Raw genomic sequence first — 18,227 nt, 5'->3', positions numbered from 1 at the left:
TGGGGCCAGCCCTTACTGATGGGGAGAGCGCCCCCTACTGAGCTCCCTGCCCCCTGCAGCCCAGGGCCCCCTAGCGCTACAAATCCCCCAAACCTTGCTTGCTCTGACCCCACTTGATGCCCTGGGGCCCCCGACATCCTCCCCACAGAATTTTCGGATCCCTCTGCCCTGCGGTGTCCCAGCCCCTTGGGTGCCACCTGGGGTAGGAGGGGGCGTGGGGGGGAACAGACCAGCCGCTCCTGGCACTCACGGCCTGCTGCTATTTCCCAGGTGGATCCAAATCGCCGGCACTTTCAGGTCTGACCAGCCCCATCATTGCCGGGGCAAGCGCGGCAGCCGCTGTCCTCCTCCTCCTCCTCCTCCTCCTTGTGGCCTTCTTCTGCTTCAGAAAAACCCGAGTCAGTGAGTGCTCTGCCCAGCGAGGGAAGGGTTAAACCTGCCGCTAAGCAGGGCGGGATGCGGTCGCGGCTTGGATGGGGGACTGTGCCGGGAAAGCCCAGGAGCAGGGGTTGTGGATCAGCAGGGGGCGCTGTGTGAGTAATCCCTGGACACACACAGCTGTCCCACCCCAGAGGGGCTGCATCTTAGTGCTGGCTGAGGGGTCCCCATATAACCAGCCCCCATGCCCCACCCCAGAGGTAGCTGCATCTCAGCACCAGGCAAGGGGTCCCTGTATAACGAGCCACCGGCACCGTGCCTCTCAGGTGCCTGGAGGGCTGACCTATGGATCAATTTCGTTATAATGAGTCACTAACGAGGGAGGATTGGGGACAGGAAAAGCCCCCCCCCTTGAGTTAATCTGCCCCTCCCGCCGGAGCATACTATGGTGTTGTGCTGCCCCCTGCTGGTCCGTCCCACCCCAGCAGGGATCCAGGCTCAGCCCCAGCAGCAGAGGGGACCCCTCCCTGGCACCCTCATCTCTGCTGCCCTGTGCGGGGTGAGTGGCCGGTGCTGGGACCAGGGGATCGGCTCATGGGGGATTCTGGTTTGTGTCCCTCTGCAGGAAAAGGAGCCGCACCGAGACCGAGGAGGTAGGAACCCCGGCCCCTCCCGCTCCTGATCAACCTGCCTTGGTCACAGGACTCCTGGGTTCTCTCCCTGGCTCTGCGGGGGGACGGGATTGGAAGCCAGGACCCCTCAGAGATGACTTGGGCCTGCTGACAGTGGAGGGGCACAACCCCAGAACAGCTGGAGTCACACCACGCCCCCCCCGCCTCCGGAAAGCAGTGACCCCCCCCCCGCCGTGCAGCTCCCAGCTGTTCCTCTGCGCCTGCCTCTGCCCCTCCCTGTCCAGCGCAGCTCCCCAGCTCAGCTGCTCAGCGGGGAGGGGGCCTGGCTGCACCATGTCACAGAGCCACCTGGGGGTGGGTGTCATGTGACCCTGCATGCCCCCCCCAACTGCTGCCCCCGGGGTTCAGTGCGAGGCAGGATGGGGGGCTCTCTGGGTGTGTTGGGGAATCTCCCTGTGGGTGGGGGGATATGACATTTACAGGTAGATTTTCTATCTTTTAGCGCAATCCCCTTGGGGGTGTTGAAGGCCCCGGCTCAGCAAGACCCCATCTGTGAGTAACACACCGAAGGGGGTACCAAGGTGGGGCAGGACCCCTGGGGAGGGGCAGGGCTTGTGGGGGCTCCACCAATACAGGGCAGGGCCTGATTTACAGCTGCTGCTGGGTGGGACTAAGGAGAGGGTCCCAGAGATAGCTGTTGTCAGCTGAGCTTCTTGCCTCTCTCCCCACCAACTCCCTGGGGGTCACCCTCCCCTCCCCCTCTAGTTCAGGGACTCCCTCTGTGAGTCCCCCATTCTACCCCACCAGGCCTGAGGCTTTGTGTGTCCCCCCTTCACTTCTCCATCGGACCTTCCCAGCCAGTGACCTGCGGGGAATCCCCATCCACTCCTGGCTCCCAGCCCCCCGCTCTAACTGCTAGACCCCACTCCCCTCCCAGAGCTGGGGTGAGAACCCAGGGGTCCTGACTCCCAGCCAACCTGTCCTGCCATAACACTCTAGACTCTGTTGCCATCTCTGTGCCTCAGTTTTCCTCTCTGTAACACGGGGTTAATGACCATGGCCCATGCTGTGGGGCAGGGGAGGGGTGGCTGTGCCGGTCTCTGAGCCCCCTGGCTGGACATAGGGGGTCGGAGCTAGGTGTGGGGCTCTGCTCTGGGCCGGCCGGGGGCGCAGCTCAGCGGGTGTCTTTGTTCTGCAGACTCCTCCGTCGACGAAGGGAAAGAGACACAGACCCTGGTAAGTGTCCCCTGTTCCCCCATGGGGCCTGACCCCAACCTTGACCCACATGGGCCCCACTCACCTTATCTGGCACACTCAGTATTTTGGGGTGGGGGTTGGGTTGCTGGGAGGGGCTCATGGGATCGCAGCTGGGATTGCCAGTGTGTGTGTGTGTGTGTCCCTGTCACCCCCTGTGGGAGGGGACAAGCCCTGCTCTGTGTGAATGTGTGTGGGGGGGTTGGTGCACACACGCACACCCCAGTGACTCTCTCCCCTCCCAGCCCCAGGAGCCCGACCCTGGCACCGATGGTCTCACCTACGCCGAGCTGGACCGCCAGGCGCTGCATGCCAAGCCGGGGGGCCCGGCTCCTGCCCCTGAGCCCACCCAGCCCAGCGTGTACGCCGCAATCAACGTGAGCCGGGGAGCCCCGCAGTGAGAGCCCCCCACAGCCATGGGGCGCAGGCCCCCAGGGGGCGACAGACTCACTGACTTTAAGGCCAGAAGGATCCATCGTGATCATCCGGTGTGAGCTGCTGCACGTCGCAGGCCACAGAGCCTCCCCCGCCCACTCCTGTAGCAGGCCCCTCGCCTCCGGCTGAGTCACTGACATCCTCAGATCACGGGCTACAGACTTCGACTTCCAGAGAATCCACCACTGACACTAGCTGAAACCTGCCAGTGCCCCGCGCCCCAGGCCACAGACGAAGGTGAAACCCCCCAGGGTCTCTGCCAGTCTGAGCCGGGGGGGAAATTCGTTCCTGACCCCAGATACAGCGACGGGTTAGACCCTGAGCATGTGGGCAAGACCCTCCAGCCAGACACCTGGGAACGGATCCTCCGTCGTCACTCAGAGCCCTCCCCAGCGGGTGTCCCGTCTCCGGCCGTCGGAGAGATTTGCTGCTAGCAGTCGCGGATCGGCTCCCTGCCGTTGTGGGACGTCTCCTCATCCCGCCCCCTCCAGAAACGTCTCAAGCTCAGTCTTGAAGCCAGTGAGGTCCCTTGGGAGGCTGCTCCAGAACTTCGCTCCTCTGGCGGTTGGGCCTTGTCTACACTACAGAGTGTTGTCGCCAAAAGGCGCCACGATGACGTCGCTATTGCCCGTTCCCACTGCGCGTCCTCTGCCGGCAGAGCGCGTCCACCTTTGGTGCGCCACCGTCCACAGCGAGAGCAGTGCATTGTGGGTAGCTGTCCCACCGTGCTACTCGGCACCTTCTGCAGCTAGGACTTGTGGGCAGGCGCGGTGGATCGCAGCGCGTCATGGGGGCGGCTCAAGGTCCCATGGTGCCTTATTTTCTCTCCCAGCATCCCACGCTGTTCCGACTGCGTTTCGCGGCATTTTCCAACGGCCCCTGTTCCCGGGGCGCCCGCCACCCCTGTGCGAAAGGATGGATCCCGCCCGGCTCTCCACTGCTGTGAACGCAGCAGCTCGGCTGGTCAGGCAGGATGTCATGAGCTCCCAGTCTGAACAGGGATCAGAGCTGCCCGACAGGCTGGTGCCAGGGGAAGAAACAACACCAGCTTCCTTCTGGCATCACGGGGCGGCTGCACACGGCGGAGCGTCGCTCTGGGGCTCGGGAAACGAGCGCTGAGTGGTGGGATCACATTGTGATGCAGGTCTGGGACAGGTGACGTGTGTGGGGGGGTATGTGGGGGTCAGATGTCCCCCCCAATTTCTGCCAGGGTGCGAGTTGGCCTGTGCCTGGGAAAGGCACCAGCAGCGGGTCCTGCCGCTGAGACACACTCGGTGTGTCCCAGAGCTGGGAAGTGAGACCGGGCTGTCAGCGCAGCTCTCTGCCGGAGGGGGCGCGGGGAAGCCGGCTGAGTCCCATCCTTTCCTCGCCCGGCAGCCACATGGTCCCGTGAGAATAACTCCTCTTCATGGGTGACACAGGTCTGGTGAACTAAGTATGAAACCAGCAGGGAAATGTATGTACCTGCTCGAGTGCGGGTCTGGACTAGCCTGCCTGGGTGCATAGAAAGGAGCTCAGGGAGTCGGGGCAAAAGGGGAAGGCAGTGGGGGCTGGGGCGATATGGGGGGTGGGGAGCTGGGGGAGGCAGCAGGGGCCAAGGTGCCAAAATACCAGTTCGCCAAGGGGGCCATTTCCCCTCCGGTCAACCCTGACAGGGCCATTAATCGCATCTTGTTACGAAGGACCGTGACTCTTGGCAAAGCCCAAGGAGCCGCCCCCGGGTTTTGACGCTGGTTGGGAGGGATGGGGGAAGTGACTCCTGGTGCATGAGCCCAGACACCAGGGGGCAGGGAAGCTCCTGCCCCACCCTCCTCACCAGACCCCCAGCTCCTCCGGCACCTCCTGTCCTATAGGTTGGTGCCTGGAAGCGACTGGGGGATCCCAAGAGAGGACAGGATCTGGGAGTCCTGGCTTTGGGGTTGGGACGAGCTGGGTGCCCAGGCAGGTCCTGGGGCTAGGGTTGCCAGGTGTCCGGTTTTTGACCCGAACACCCGGTTGCAAGGGACCCTGGCGGGACAGTTAAAAGTCCGGTTGGCAGCACCGCGCGGCTGGCAGGGTCCCTGGCTGCTGTGGCTCTGCGCGGCTCTCAGGAAGCAGCCGGCATCTCCCTCCGGCTCCGAGGCGCAGGGTGGCCACAGGAGCTCTGCGCCCTGGCCCCGCCCCAAGCGCCGTCTCCGCAACTCCCATTGGCCAGGAACCGCAGCGAATAGGAGCTGCAGGGGGCAGCACCTGTGGGCAGGGGCAGTGCGCAGAACCCCCTGGCTGCCCCTCCAGCTCCCAGGCAGGCTGGTTACTTCCCGGGAGACGCCTGAGGTAAGCGCCACCTGAGGCCTGCACCCCGAACCCCCTCCTATGCCCCAATCCCCTGCCCCAGCCCTGAGCCCCCTCCCTCACCTAAACTCCCACCCAGAGCCCACACCCCGCACGGCCGTCTGCGCCCCAACCCCCTGCCCCAGCCCAGAGCCCCCTGCCACACTCCCAACCCCTCGGCCCCACCCCTCATCCCTGGCTCCACCCAGAGCCCCCCCCCCCGCCGGAGCCTGTACCCCCTCTCGCACCCCAACCCCCTGAAAATGAGCGAGTGAGTGAGGGTGGGGAGAGCGAGCTGAGGCCCCAGAGCTAGACCTGCCGGACGGGTGGGTTGGCGGCTCCACTCCAGGGGCAGCACCAGCTGCTGATCTCCCCGTCCGAGCTGCCGAGTGACTCTTCCCTTCCCCCCACAGCAGGCCCCCCGGAGCGCCCGGATTTCACCCAGGCCAACATCGCCCACCTGGCGCTGAGCGCCGCGGTCCTGCTCGTCCTGGGGCTGATCCTGGCCGAGGCCTATTACAGCCGCCTGATGGGGGCGCCCTCGGTGACCGGAGTTGGACGCAGCACTCCCGGCCTGCCCAGCGCCGAGCAGAGCGGGACCCTCACCGCCTCGGACTCGCACGTTGCCCCTCTCTTAATGCAGCCTAAAGCTGCCTTTGCTTTTTGTTTTGCAACGGCGTCGCATGGCTGCCTCATGCTGAGGGCGTGATCCACCACAACTCCCCGATCCATCTCCGCCAAGCTGCTGCCAGGCCCGTTCGCCCCCACCCTGCCCTGCTGCGTTTGGTTTTTCTTCCCTACGTGCAGCAACTCTGTCGGCTTTGGAAGAGTTCGGTGACGGGGTGCTCCACGCTCCACGCGGCTGGCGCCTCCTGCTGGCCGTTCTGGGGAGTGGCTCGACGCCCCTTCCTGTGGCTGCCTGCCGTCCCTCCACCTCTCTCTCTCTCTCTCTTGCTGCAGCAGCTTCTGCTGCCTCTTCGTGACTCGGCCCTGCGGCCAGGTCACGGCGCGCGTGTTCCCCCGTTCAAAGTCTCCCTCCGCACCACTCCGGGGATGCCACCTGATGTACTGGGGTACCACAGAGCCCACCCCTTCCACCAGCCTGGGCTCCCTCACCCTGTCCTGCAGAGCCAGGCCCTCAAGCCTTCTCCAGCACATACACACACAGGTAGGGACACACCAGCTGCGGAAAGACACAGACACTGAAATCAGCCCTTCATGGGAACGCTTTCAGCTGAGGAATTGACCTAAACTTAGGTGCACACCCTCTCAGGGTGCAAACCCAAAATTGTATTGTCTTGCGCTGCAGAGAGAACTGTACTGCGTAAGCTAATTGAAATTTGCCTCCTCCCTCAATGTGGAGGAAGATATGCACAGCTTTGTCCCCCCACCCCCCAGTAATGAGTTCCACAAACTGGGTTTTGAGAAAACAAAACAAGTTTATTAACTACAAAGGATAGATTTTAAGTGATTATAAGGGATAGCAAACAGATCAAAGGCAGATTACTGAGCAAATAAAACAAACATGCAAACTATAGTTTAATACATGATAGAAACTGGCTAGAAGCAGTAATTTCTCACCCTCAATGTTGTTTTAAGCAGGTTGCAGAGTTTCTTGAAGACCAACTTGAAGCTCCAGGTATTCCTTTCACAGGCCAGACACCTTCTAGCCTGGGTTTAGTCCTTTCTTTCCCAGATCAGTTTTAGGTGTTTTCAGCAGTCAGCTTGGGCAGGGATTCAGTGAAGAACCAACCCTGATTATCTCACTCCCCAGCCTTAAATAGGATTTACATAAGACGGGAATCCTTTGTTTCCCAGTTTGATCCCCACCTCCTACAAGTGGAAAACTACTATCAGTCCAAGATGGAGTCCAGTATCAGGTGACATGATCACATGACCCTGCCGTGTCAAAGCAGCCATGAGTCAAAGGTGGTTTGGAGCATCCCAGGAAACGTCTCAGGAAGGTGGGAGATTAGCATCTTCAAAATCCTATTGTTCCCCCTAACGGATCATTGACCAACCAGCCAGACTCATGGCGTTTTGTGTGTGGGCGTTCCTCAGGTGCAAACATTTTTGTAATTGGTACATTGAAGTTAAGAATATTGACTGATACAGAAATGATCCATGCATACAAACAGGATAATCACGTTCAGTAAATCATAACCTTTCCAATGATATCTTACATGACCCATCTTGCATAAAATACAACTTAGTAATGCCATATTCATATCAAAAGCATATCCTGATGAAGAATATGAAGTGCCACAACTGGGTCAGTGGGGATCCCACCCAAAACACACCAGCCTGTGCTCCGGCGACAAAACCGGACGAAAGTCTGGTGTCCCTGGGCTACTTCCTAGCACAGTCTGGGGGGCGGGAGTGTTCCTCAGTCCAGGGGTCCTTTGTCTCCGTGGGGTACACTGCGGACGACAGTCCTAGCACCACGTCTCCAGGGTTGGTTTCCCCCGGGGGCAGGGCACTGCACAGCACAGAGTCAGCTCTGCGTTCAGCAGCAGGCTGGAGACATCTGCCTCCTTCCCCTGCAGGGCCCTCCCTTTATACTTCCTTCCCCGCCCCCGTACTTCTGGGAAGGGGGCGGGGCACATTTGGCTCCACCCCCCAGGAAAAACATAGCTCTCAAGTCGAGAGGGAGGCCGCTCTGCTCACTACACCCCGATTATGTGTGGAGCCTTCATTTTATCCTCCGTTTCTCAGTGTATTATGTGATGGTACGGCCAATGGATGTGCTATTTCCATTACAATCAACGGATGCTCCTCAGTCTGGAGTTACAGGATTAGCGCAGTACAGGATAGATAAGTAGGCGTGAGGAGTGTGTATTAGGTATTAGTAAAGCACGGTTAATAGCAAGGCCTACAGGCTGAGACCTGTACGATTTTAGCTTTGCCAGACTAGGCCAGAGGCTTAAGATGATTGAGTGACCTAGCAATAACCGCTAAGACCAAAGGTTACTGCATAAGATGTGCCAACAGGTGAGGTTATGGGAAAATGTCCTGACTGCAGGGTACCTGCCATGCGTAGCTGCGCGTGAGACAAAAAGGAACTACAAACAACCTAAGAAAAATGGGTCAGACCAATAATCATGGGGCGTGGAAGTGCAGCTAAGGAAAAGCGGGTTGACGCCTTGTGACGAAGCAGGGGATTTTCTTAGTGTTGTGCATGAGTACTGTGCATGCCTCAGTTTCCCCTGTGTGCGGTGTGTGTAATGAGGTGGTGGGAGAGGGGGTTTGCTGGTGCAGAAGGCCGGGTGTGACCTCGCCTAGCAGCCTGGACCCCGGACAATGGCCTGGTGTGACGATGTGAGGCAGCAGGGAGGGGGGAGTGTTGACCTGGGAATGTGCCCTGGGGGTGGGAGACCTGAGAGCCTGTCACCTGAGCCTGGAGGGGGAGGGGGAGGTAACACCTCTGCCCAGGAATGTGGACGGAGGCTGCAGCAGGGAACCTGCTGGGTGGGTTTAGTTTCAGTTTGGGGCTGGGTGGAGGAACACAGGGAACCCCAGGGCTGGGGTCTAAGCTCCCTGCTCCCCCAGAAGGACTTGACTGAGGGGTCCTGGGTGTCCCCACAAGCTCTGTTTTGGACTGTGTTCCTGTTGTCCAATAAACCTTCGGTTTTACTGGCTGGCTGAGAGTCTCAGTGAATCCCAGGAAGAGGGGTGCAGGGCCTGGACTCCCCCACACTCCGTGACAACTGGTGGTAGCGGTGGGATCTACTGCACCCCGTGAACGGCGCTTCCTGCAGTAAGTGACTGGGGAACAGTAAAACGAAGGGGGATTGACGGGGACCAGGTGTGCTGAAGATTCAGAGAGAGACCGTTCCAGGGGGCGGTTAACCTCTGGGAGTGTGTGACCAGAGAGAAGGACTTTTGCAGTAACAGGGTCCCCCGGGGGATTGCAGCGAGCGGTCCCAGGGGCGGAGGAGTCTGCAGCTCGACCCTGGCAAAGAGGTGGTGACCTCAAGAAGGACTGGCACACTAGGGGCTTCTCCTGGAAACCGTGGAAAGCTGCCCGGCCTGCGAGTGGCCAGCCGGGAGATGTACGCTAAACACCTGAATAGTGACCTGGTGGAGCTGTGCAGGCAGAGGGGGCTGCGCATCGGGAGGTCCACCAAGGAACAGCTGATTGCCCAGTTGGAGGAGAGGGATCGCTTGGATGACCCGATCCCTGTCCCGGAGGGAAGCCGCCCGGGGGACGCAGCGTGGGCCCTGGGGCCTAACCAGGCTGGGAGGGGTCAGACTGCTGCCCAGGACACCCCGAGACCCTTCCTACCTATGCCTGGGGGAGGGGTTGTGGGAAGCCCAGCGAATACCGAGGGCACCCTGACCCCAGCAGCCAGCAGGTGATCCTCCCGGCGGAGCTCCCCGTCCCTGGAGCGGATGCGGCTGGAATGGGAGAGGGAGATGAAAATGAGGGAGCTGGAGGATCATGAAAAACAACGTCAACATGAGGAGAAACAACGTCAACACGAGCAGGAGGAGAAGGAGAGGGAGCGTCAGGAGAAGGAGAAACAAAGACAGCATGAGCTGGAGCTGGCCAGGCTGAGGAGCAGTGGGGCCCCGGCTGCGGTGAGTGCGGGGGGACCCAAGACTGCAAGGAGCTTTGATAAGTGCTTCCTGGCCCAGCGGAAGGAGGGGGAGGACATAGATAGCTTCCTGACGGCCTTTGAGAATGCCAGCGAGATGCACAGGGTTGACCCTGCTGACAGGCTCTCAGGTCTCCCACCCCCAGGGCACATTCCCAGGTCAACACTCCCCCCTCCCTGCTGCCTCACATCGTCACACCTGGACATGATAGAACTTATCAACCGGTGACCTGGTGGCCCAGCCTGTGTTGAGAGCCGGCCAGTTCTGGCCAGTGGGAGGACAAAGGACTGAAGAGAGAGGGCCCCAGCTATCTGTTTTCCCAGAAGGAAGACAAAGGGTGGAGGAGGGGCTGTGGGGAAGGTGATATAGGGGGGTCAGCTAGAAGGAAGTCACTTCTGGACTGGGGACAAAGAGGGGTCTGGCTGCACCTGGAATGGGACAGACCCACCTGGACTGGGACAGACCAGCTGGACGGTGCTGAGACTGGCCAGGCCCGAGCCCCTGACAACTGCCTGGGCTTTGTCCAGACATTCAATAAACCCTCCTGTTTTACGCCGGCTGAGAGTCCCTGGGGAAGGCTCACGGTGAGAGCCAGGCGGGCTGGAGGCTCTGAGAGGTGCAGTTCCAGGAGACGGTGGAACCCAGGGCTTAGCCCCAAGAGAGAGTGGACCCTGAGAAGGGCTGTCAGACGGAGGGGAGTTCCTCCCGGGATCCTACAGAGCCAAGAGAGCTTGCAGGGGCCTGTGAGTCCGTGACACACCTTCATGCATAAACGGTGAGGTGGCAAAATTTGCAGATGATACAAAACTATTCAAGTTAGTTAAGTCGCAGGCAGACTGCCAAGAGCTACAAAGGGATCTCCCGAAAGTGGGTGACTGGGCAACAAACTGGCAGATGAAATTCAATGTTGATTAATGTAAAGTGATGCATTTTTGAAAGCATCATCCTAGCTCTACATATACAACGATGGGGCCTCAATTAGCTGTTACCAGGCAAGAGAGAGATCTGGGAGTCAGTGTGGAGAGTTCTCTGAAAACTTCCACTCAATGTGCAGCGACAGTCAAAAAAGCCAGCAGAAGGTTGGGCATCATTAAGAAAGGGATAGATGATAAGACAGAAAATATCATATCGCCTCTCTATAAATCCATGGTACGCCCACACCTTGAATACTGCGTGCAGATGTGGTCGCTCCATCTCAAAAAAGATAGACTGGAATTGGAAAAGGTTCAGAAAAGGGCAAGAAAAATGATGAGGGGTCTGGAACGGCTTCTGTATGAGGAGAAATTAAAACTTTTCAGCTTGGAAAAGAGACAACTGACGGGGGATCTGGTCGGGGTCTATAAAATCATGACGGGTGTGGAGGAAGTAAAGAAAGAAGTGTTGTTTACTCCTTCTCATGAAACAAGAACCAATGAAATTAATAGTCAACAGGTTTAAAACAAACAAGAGGAAGTATTTCTTCACCCAACGCACAGTCAGCCTGTGAAACTCCTTGCCACAGGATGTTGTGAAAGCCAAGATTATAACAGGGTTCAAAAAAGAACTAGATAAGTTCATGGAGGTTACGTCCATCAATGGCTATTAGCCAGGATGGGCAGGGATGGTGTCCCGAGCCTCTGTTTGCTGGGAGGACGACAGAGGATGGATCACTTGATGGTTCCCTGTTCTGTTCATTCCCTCTGGGGCACCTGGCACTGGCCACTGTCGCAGACAGGATACTGGGCTAGATGGCCCTTTGGTCTGACCCAGCGTGGCCGTTCTTATGTGTTAGGTGTAGTCAGAGCTACAATATCAAAGAGGGAAGAGCCAAGGGAAACCCCAGCAGGAACCATCCCGCTAGCGACGCTTGTCTACTGAGAGGCCCATCGGAGCCGAGAACACCGGGGAGGATGTGAAGAAGGCCACGGCTGTAATTGTTGCACAGGGTTTTGTAGGATTTCTCTCTGCAGGACTTTACTTAGCACTGGGGCCGGCACTGACGGCCAGGGGAGAGTCCCCTAGTGACCTCTGCCCCCACTCCCTGCAGCACAGCGCCCCCCAAGCAGTGCACTGGAGTATCAGGGCCAGCAGTGACCGCCAGAGGAGACTGCCCCTCTACTGAGCCCCTTCCCCTGCAGCATAGCACCCCCTAGTGCAGCAGGGGTATTGTGGTCTGTCATGGACTCCCAGGGGATGCCCACTCTTGGCCCCGTGCGGTCCCTGGGGGGAAGCCCCTTCAGTGCAACAGCCCTTCTCGGGGATCCACTCTCTCTCGGGGGTTAGGCCCCTCTGCCTCCTGGAACTGCACCTCTCTGAGCCCTAGCACACCTGTCTCTGGTGTGGGTCCCCGCAGGGAGTCCACTCGGTCTGGACCCCCAGGGCCTCCATTCCCAGAGGGAATAATGCCCCCTTGATCTCTAGCCCAGAGCGACTCTCAGCCAGCGTAACACAGGAGGGTTTATTGAGCTTCTGAACCCAGCACAGATAACTCTCCGGGCCTCAGGCCTGGCCTCCCTTTGCACAGCACATCCCAGTCTCCCCTGCATCCAGGTGGGCTCTGCCTGCTCCCTCTCTTCAGCCTTGAGCCCCCCTGTTTTCCAGCTGGGCATCTGATCTCACCAGCCCCAAGCCCCCCTCTGTCCATTGTCTTCTCTCCAGGTAAACAGGGTCACCTGGGCCCCCTCTCCCTTCTTCTGTCCTCTGGCCCCTCTGGCTGGAAGCGGCTGGTCCGGTTACCAGAGTCCTCTCTCCTCAGCCCATTGTCCTCCCACTGGCCAAAGCCAGCTGTGACTCCTGAGCTGGGCCTCCCGGTCACCAGTCGCTGGGGTCTCCATTCTCCAGGCCATTGGCCGGCGTCCCAAGTTCCCTCGCGGGACCCCTGTATTAACCAACTCCCTCTCCCATCACCTCGTTAAACCAGTAACATCCAGGGAAACTGAGTCCCATGCCCTCTGCATGCAAACCAGTGAAAAACAAGGAGAAAACAAGAAAATCCCCCAACTTGGTCACACTTGGATGTGCTGTGCTGAGGGAGGCCAGGCCTGAGGATTTGGACGGGTTTGGGGCTGTGTTTCCCATCAGCAACGTGCACCAGGAGAACGGCGGGAGCTACAGCTGCTCCTATCACAGCAGATCGGAGCCGTCCGCCGTGTCATCCCCAGCGACCCCGTGCAGCTGGTGGTAGCAGGTGAGGGGCTCGGCTTGGCATCCCCGTTCCCAGCCCCAAGCCCAGCCAGACCCTCACAGGGGTTTGGTGCCAATGGGACCCTCAGAGCCAGGCTTTGCCCTGAGCCCTGACCCCGCAGAGGGGACACCCGGCCGGGGAGCTGAGATGGAGTCACTGGGGGCAGCATAGAATCAAAGAATCATAGAAGATCAGGGTTCGAAGAGACCTCAGGAGGCTCTAGTCTAATCCCCTGTTCAAAGCAAGACCAACCCCAACTAAATCATCCCAGCCAGGGCTTTGTCAAGCCGAGCCTTAAAAACCTCTAAGGATGGAGATTCCACCACCTCCCTAGGGAACCCATTCCAGTGCCTCACCACCCTCCCAGTAAAATTGTTTTTCTAATATCCAACGTAGACCTCCCCGATGGCAACTTGAGACCATCGCTCCTTGTTTTGTCATCTGCCCCCACTGAGAACAGCCCAACTCCATCCTCTTTGGAGCCCCCCTTCAGGGAGTTGAAGGCTGCTATCAAATCCCCCCTCACTCTTCTCTTCTGCAGCTGGAGGCCAGGGCTGGGCGGGTGCCCGGGTCTGGCTCTCAGAGCCTGTCTCCTGTGTGCAGATCCCAGCTTACCCAGACCCTCCATCTCTCTGAGCCCCACTGGGGTCACCGCCCCAGGGGCAGACGTCACCATCCGGTGTCAGGGGCAGCGCTGGGACGTGAGGTTCTTCCTGCACAAGGCTGGAGACCTGAACCCGCCAGGACACACGGACCCTGCTGGGGACGGGGCCGAGTTCCGCATCCCCACCGTGGGCCGGCAGGATGGAGGGAGCTACAGCTGCAGCTACTGGCCCCCATCAGAGCCCTTCGTCTCCTCGGACCCCAGCGACCCTGTGCAGCTGGTGGTAGCAGGTGAGGGGCCCGGCTCCACGTCCCCGCTCCCAGCCGGACCCTCAGAAGGTCGGCACCCAGATGGGATGCTCAGAGCCAGGCTCTGCCCAGAGCCCTAGGACTCGCCTGGACAGGGAGCGGGGACAGTGTCACTGGGGGGTTCCCCAGCCGGGGGGGGCAGCAGCTCCTGGAGACTTGGTGCCAAGGGAGGGGGGATCCCTGCCCCCAGAGGGAGCTGCACATCAGGAGGCATTTCCCAGGGGATGCTCCCGTGGCTGCCCCCGAACTGGGGACGCACAGAGGAGTCAGGGCCCAGGGGCTGCCCAGCCGGCACCGTCCCCAGCCACAAACCCCCCTCCCCGGGACTGACAGTAATGATCGATCGATGCAGCGTCACAGGTGGAGGTAGATTAAGGTTTCCTGGGGCCCTGGGCCAGAGCAAGGGGGATCCCTCCCCACCCCTTCCACCTGCGTCCCTCTCCTGTCCCGCCTCCTCAGCCTGCGGCCCCACCCATGGCCCCACCCCTTTCTGCCCCTTCCCCCGGTCCCTGCCCCTATTCCACCCACGGTCCCGCCCCATTCCATCCCCCCACTGCAGCCCCGCAACCCATTTCCTACTTTCTGCCCCCCCGCCCCGTGACGAAGCGGGACTGTTCTTAATCTTTCCTCTGAATAGTGTGGGAGTGCCTTAGTTTCCCCTAGGCAGTTCTTAAGTATCTAGGTGGTGGGGTAAGGGTGTATGATCATTCCAGAGCCCTAGAGGGCAGGTGTATGCAGGAGTCTGGACACAGAGGATGGCCGACACCCTGTTTCCTGGCAAATGATGGCCTGGGCCCTTCTCCCCTGCAAGGTGAGAGCTAAAGGGTTGGAGAACAAAGGAATCAGGTGGCCTCCTGGTCCGGGAAAGGGACAAAGGCCGGAGGAGGGGGGGCTAGAGAGAGTTTCAATTTGGGGCTGGCTGGGGACATGGAGTGAAGGGCAGACGTGGTTGTCTGGCTCACTGCCCCCCAGAATGGACCCAGCTGAGGGGTCCTGTTCTCTGCACCTACAAGCTCTGTGTTAGACCATGTTCCTGTCGTCTAATAAACCTCTGTATTACTGGCTGGCTGAGAGTCACGTCTGACTGCGGAGTTGGGGGGCAGGACCCTCTGGCTTCCCCAGGACCCCGCCTGGGCAGACTCGCTGTGGGAAGCGCATGGAGGGGCAGAGGATGCTGAATGCTCTGAGGTCAGACCCAGGAAGGTGGAAGCCGTGTGTGACATTGTAACCCTGTGCAGAAAGAGAGGGTTGAGCATTGGAAAGTTCACCAAAGCACAGTTAATCGTGCAGCTGGAGGAGGATGACCGCTCTAAGGAGCAGATTCCTGACATAAATGGGGCTATAGCGGGATCTGAGAGCAGCTGGAGTGGGAGCCAGGCATCCCCAAGACTCCTGTCCCCGACCAGACGAGGGTCTTCACGATCGGGTTCCCCATCGGGGGATTGGAGACGGACGGGATTGGAGCTGAGTCCGAGAGAGCAAGAGGACTGTGAGAGACAGCGAGAGCCCGAGAAAGAGCTGCAGAAGCAGCAGCAGCATGAACTGGCGGTGGGGGAGCGGAGAGGCATAGGGGACCTCCCCGGGGTGAGTGGGGATAGACCCCGGGGGGGCAAGTTCCGCAGGGAACCTCGAGACTAAATTGCTGCCCCTGGATAAGGAGCGAGGGGATGTGGATGCCACCTCACTGTCTTTGAGCAGGCTGGCGATTTGAATGAGGGGGACCCTGCGGAAAAGCCCTGGTGTCTAGCTCCCTTGCTGGGTCCCAAGGCCATAGACTCCGTCAGCCAGATGGGTGGGGAGGTGGACAGGCTCCCACTCCTGACCCCAACCTATATGTCTGTGTGGAGAATTGGGACAGTGAAGGAAATGTGCCTGTGTCTGTCAGGGGTATTGACTTGCCTATGGAGGGAGCTACCCCGGTCTCCATACAGTTGTCTGTGACCAGCCCTTTGTGCTGGGACCAGGGGAATGAGATCCCAAGCTGTGTGTCTGGTAAAGGAGAAAGTGTGTCTGGCTCTTCTTTGTCTGTGGAGCAGACAGAAGTGGCCTTTCAGCCTGTGATGGTTGAGGGTCGTGCAGTTGTCTCAGAGTTTGTTCTGGATTCAGCTAAAGCCCAGGAAGGCAAGGGTCCTAAGCTTGTGTCTGCTCGGGAGAATGGCCCTGTAACTAGGTCCCATCCAGTTAGTGTCTATGTAAAATCCCAGAGCCCAGACAATTCTGGTGCTTGTATTTAGCCTGTTGCTAGTGTGTTGATGGGAAAGGGTGTAGCAACTCTGTCTAATGAGGGTGAGATCCTAGCTAGGGCACAAGGAGAGCATGAAGGTGATTTGATTGTGTTACCTACTGAGGGTGTGGAAACCTGTAGCAAGAAGAAAAAGATTCCTGAACTTGTGTGTGGCAAAGGGAAGGAGAATGCTTCTGACCTTTTATCTAGGAAGTCTGTCAGTTTGCCTGAAAGGGGATGTAAGTGAGACCCGGAAAGAGTCTGTTGTTGCTCAAGAAAGTGTTCCTCTAGAGCAAGCCCTAGGTGAAGAGGGTAAGAGCAGAATTTCTGTGAAGGGTGAATTGTTCCATAGAAAAGCCCCTCGGGAAAGGAATCCTCATGGAGTCTTTGCAAGCAGTTTACTGCAACTGAAGGGTGTGAAAGTGATTTAATCAAGAAAGTTTCACTTCCTAACAGCCAGAAATTTTCTGTTGTGAATGGATCCACTGACTTTCCTGTTGAAAGATCCAGCGTGGATAGCTTTGAGAAGGTCTCAGGTGGAGTGAAAGCTGTTAAGAAAGTTAAACAGTCCTCTAACCAAGTGGCTGTGTTTGGCCAGCTTGTTGGGGAGACAAGGTGTCACAGAGTCCCTGGGCGATGCTCTGGATCTGCTCCCCATGAAGCCAGGCAGGACTCTGGGGAAGTCTCCTCCCTCTGAGCAGCCTGTCTGCAGGACACACAGCTCACACGGCTTCCACCTTCCTGGGTCTGACCTCGGAGCATTCAGCCTCCTCTGCCCCTCCGTGCGCTTCCCACAGTGAGTCTGCTCAGGCGGGGCTCCTGGGGAAGCCAGAAGGTTCTGCACCCCAACTTCGCAGTGTGACGTGACTCTCAGCCAGCCAGTGAAACAGAAGGTTTATTAGATGACAGGAACATGGTCTAACACAGAGCTTTGTAGGTGCAGAGAACAGGACCCCTCAGCTGGGTCCATGTTGGGGGGCAGTGAGCCAGACAACCACGTCTGTCCTTCACTCCATGTCTCCAGCCAGCCCCAAACTGAAACTCCCTCCAGCCCCTCCTCCTCTGGGCTTTGTCCCTTTCCCCGGGCCAGGAGGTCACCTGATTCCTTTGTTCTCCAACCCTTCAGCTCTCACGTTGCAAGGGGGAAGGGACAGGCCATCAGTTGCCAGGAAACAGGGTGTCGGCCATTCTCTGTGTCCAGACCCCTGCACACACCTGCCCTCTAGGGTTCTGCAAGGATCATACACTCTTAACCCACCACCTAGATACTTAAGAACTGCATAGGGGAGACTGAGGCACCCCCACACTATTCAGAGGAAACATTAAGAACAGTCCCACTTCGTCACACAAGGTTGTTGAGAGAGGGATGTCTCCATGCTAGTTCTGTAAGTAAACAGTATGTGGCCCAGGTCAAGATGGGGGCTCTGAACCAAGAGAGCCCAAATTGCAGCCTTCCAGACTGGAGCACTGGGAGCAGACCCAATCCCAGTTTGGCCCTTGGGGGTTTTGGGGTGGCCAAAGGGCACGGGCCACATAAACCTTCCCACATGCGGCCTGTGAGTGCTATCGACCACCCCCGACCCAAGGGAGGGTGTGAAACTGGAAGGGCCTGGTGTAACTCCTACCAAGGAAGGGGAGAGATGCTGGGGCATCCATGAGAACGTTGGTGGCTTCGAACTTCCCCAGGTCACCGGCTAAAGTGACTCCCCTCAGTTCCGTCTCGAAGGGGGGAGAGATGTGACAAAGTGGGACGGTTCTTAATGTTTCCTCTGAATAGTGTGGGGGTGCCTCAGTTTCCCCATGGCAGTTCTTAAGTATCTAGGGGGTGGGATAAGGGTGTATGATCCTTGCAGAGCCCTAGAGGGCAGGTGTGTGCAGGGGTCTGGACACAGAGAATGGCCGACACCCTGTTTCCTGGCACGTGAGGGCCTGGCCCTTCCCCCTGCAAGGTGAGAGCTAAAGGGTTGGAAAATAAAGGAATCAGGTGCCCTCCTGGCCCCGAAAGGGACAAAGCCCAGAGGACCCCGCCTGGGCGGACTCGCTGTGGGAAGCGCACGGAGGGGCAGAGGAGGCTGACTGCTCCGAGGTCAGACCCAGGAAGGTGGAAGCCGGGTGAGCTGTGTGTCCTGCAGACAGGCTGCTCACAGGAAGGCGACTGCCCCAGAGTCCTGCCTGGCTTTGTAGGGAGCAGTTCCAGAGCATCGCCCGGGGACTCCTTGACACCCCCCAACTGCGGCCCCAAGACCGGAGAAGCTCTGTCCCCAAACCCCGGCCCAGGGGCCCAGTGGGGAGTGAGGGCGGCAGCTCCGCCGCTCTTCCG

General features: G+C 58.9%; 1 long non-coding RNA gene across 1 annotated transcript; it reads left to right on the top strand.

The window, feature by feature from the left end:
* The first annotated feature begins 269 nt into the window (after positions 1-269).
* LOC141976505 (uncharacterized) lies at positions 270-1,562 on the top strand. Its single transcript, XR_012636108.1, has 3 exons — positions 270-402; positions 1,004-1,031; positions 1,513-1,562. It is a non-coding gene; the product is annotated as an uncharacterized LOC141976505 (long non-coding RNA).
* The last annotated feature ends 16,665 nt before the right edge of the window (positions 1,563-18,227 follow it).

Source organism: Natator depressus, chromosome 23, assembly GCF_965152275.1.
Source record: "Natator depressus isolate rNatDep1 chromosome 23, rNatDep2.hap1, whole genome shotgun sequence".
Lineage (NCBI taxonomy): Eukaryota > Metazoa > Chordata > Testudines > Cheloniidae > Natator > Natator depressus.
This window is presented reverse-complemented; position numbering and strand designations above follow the sequence as displayed.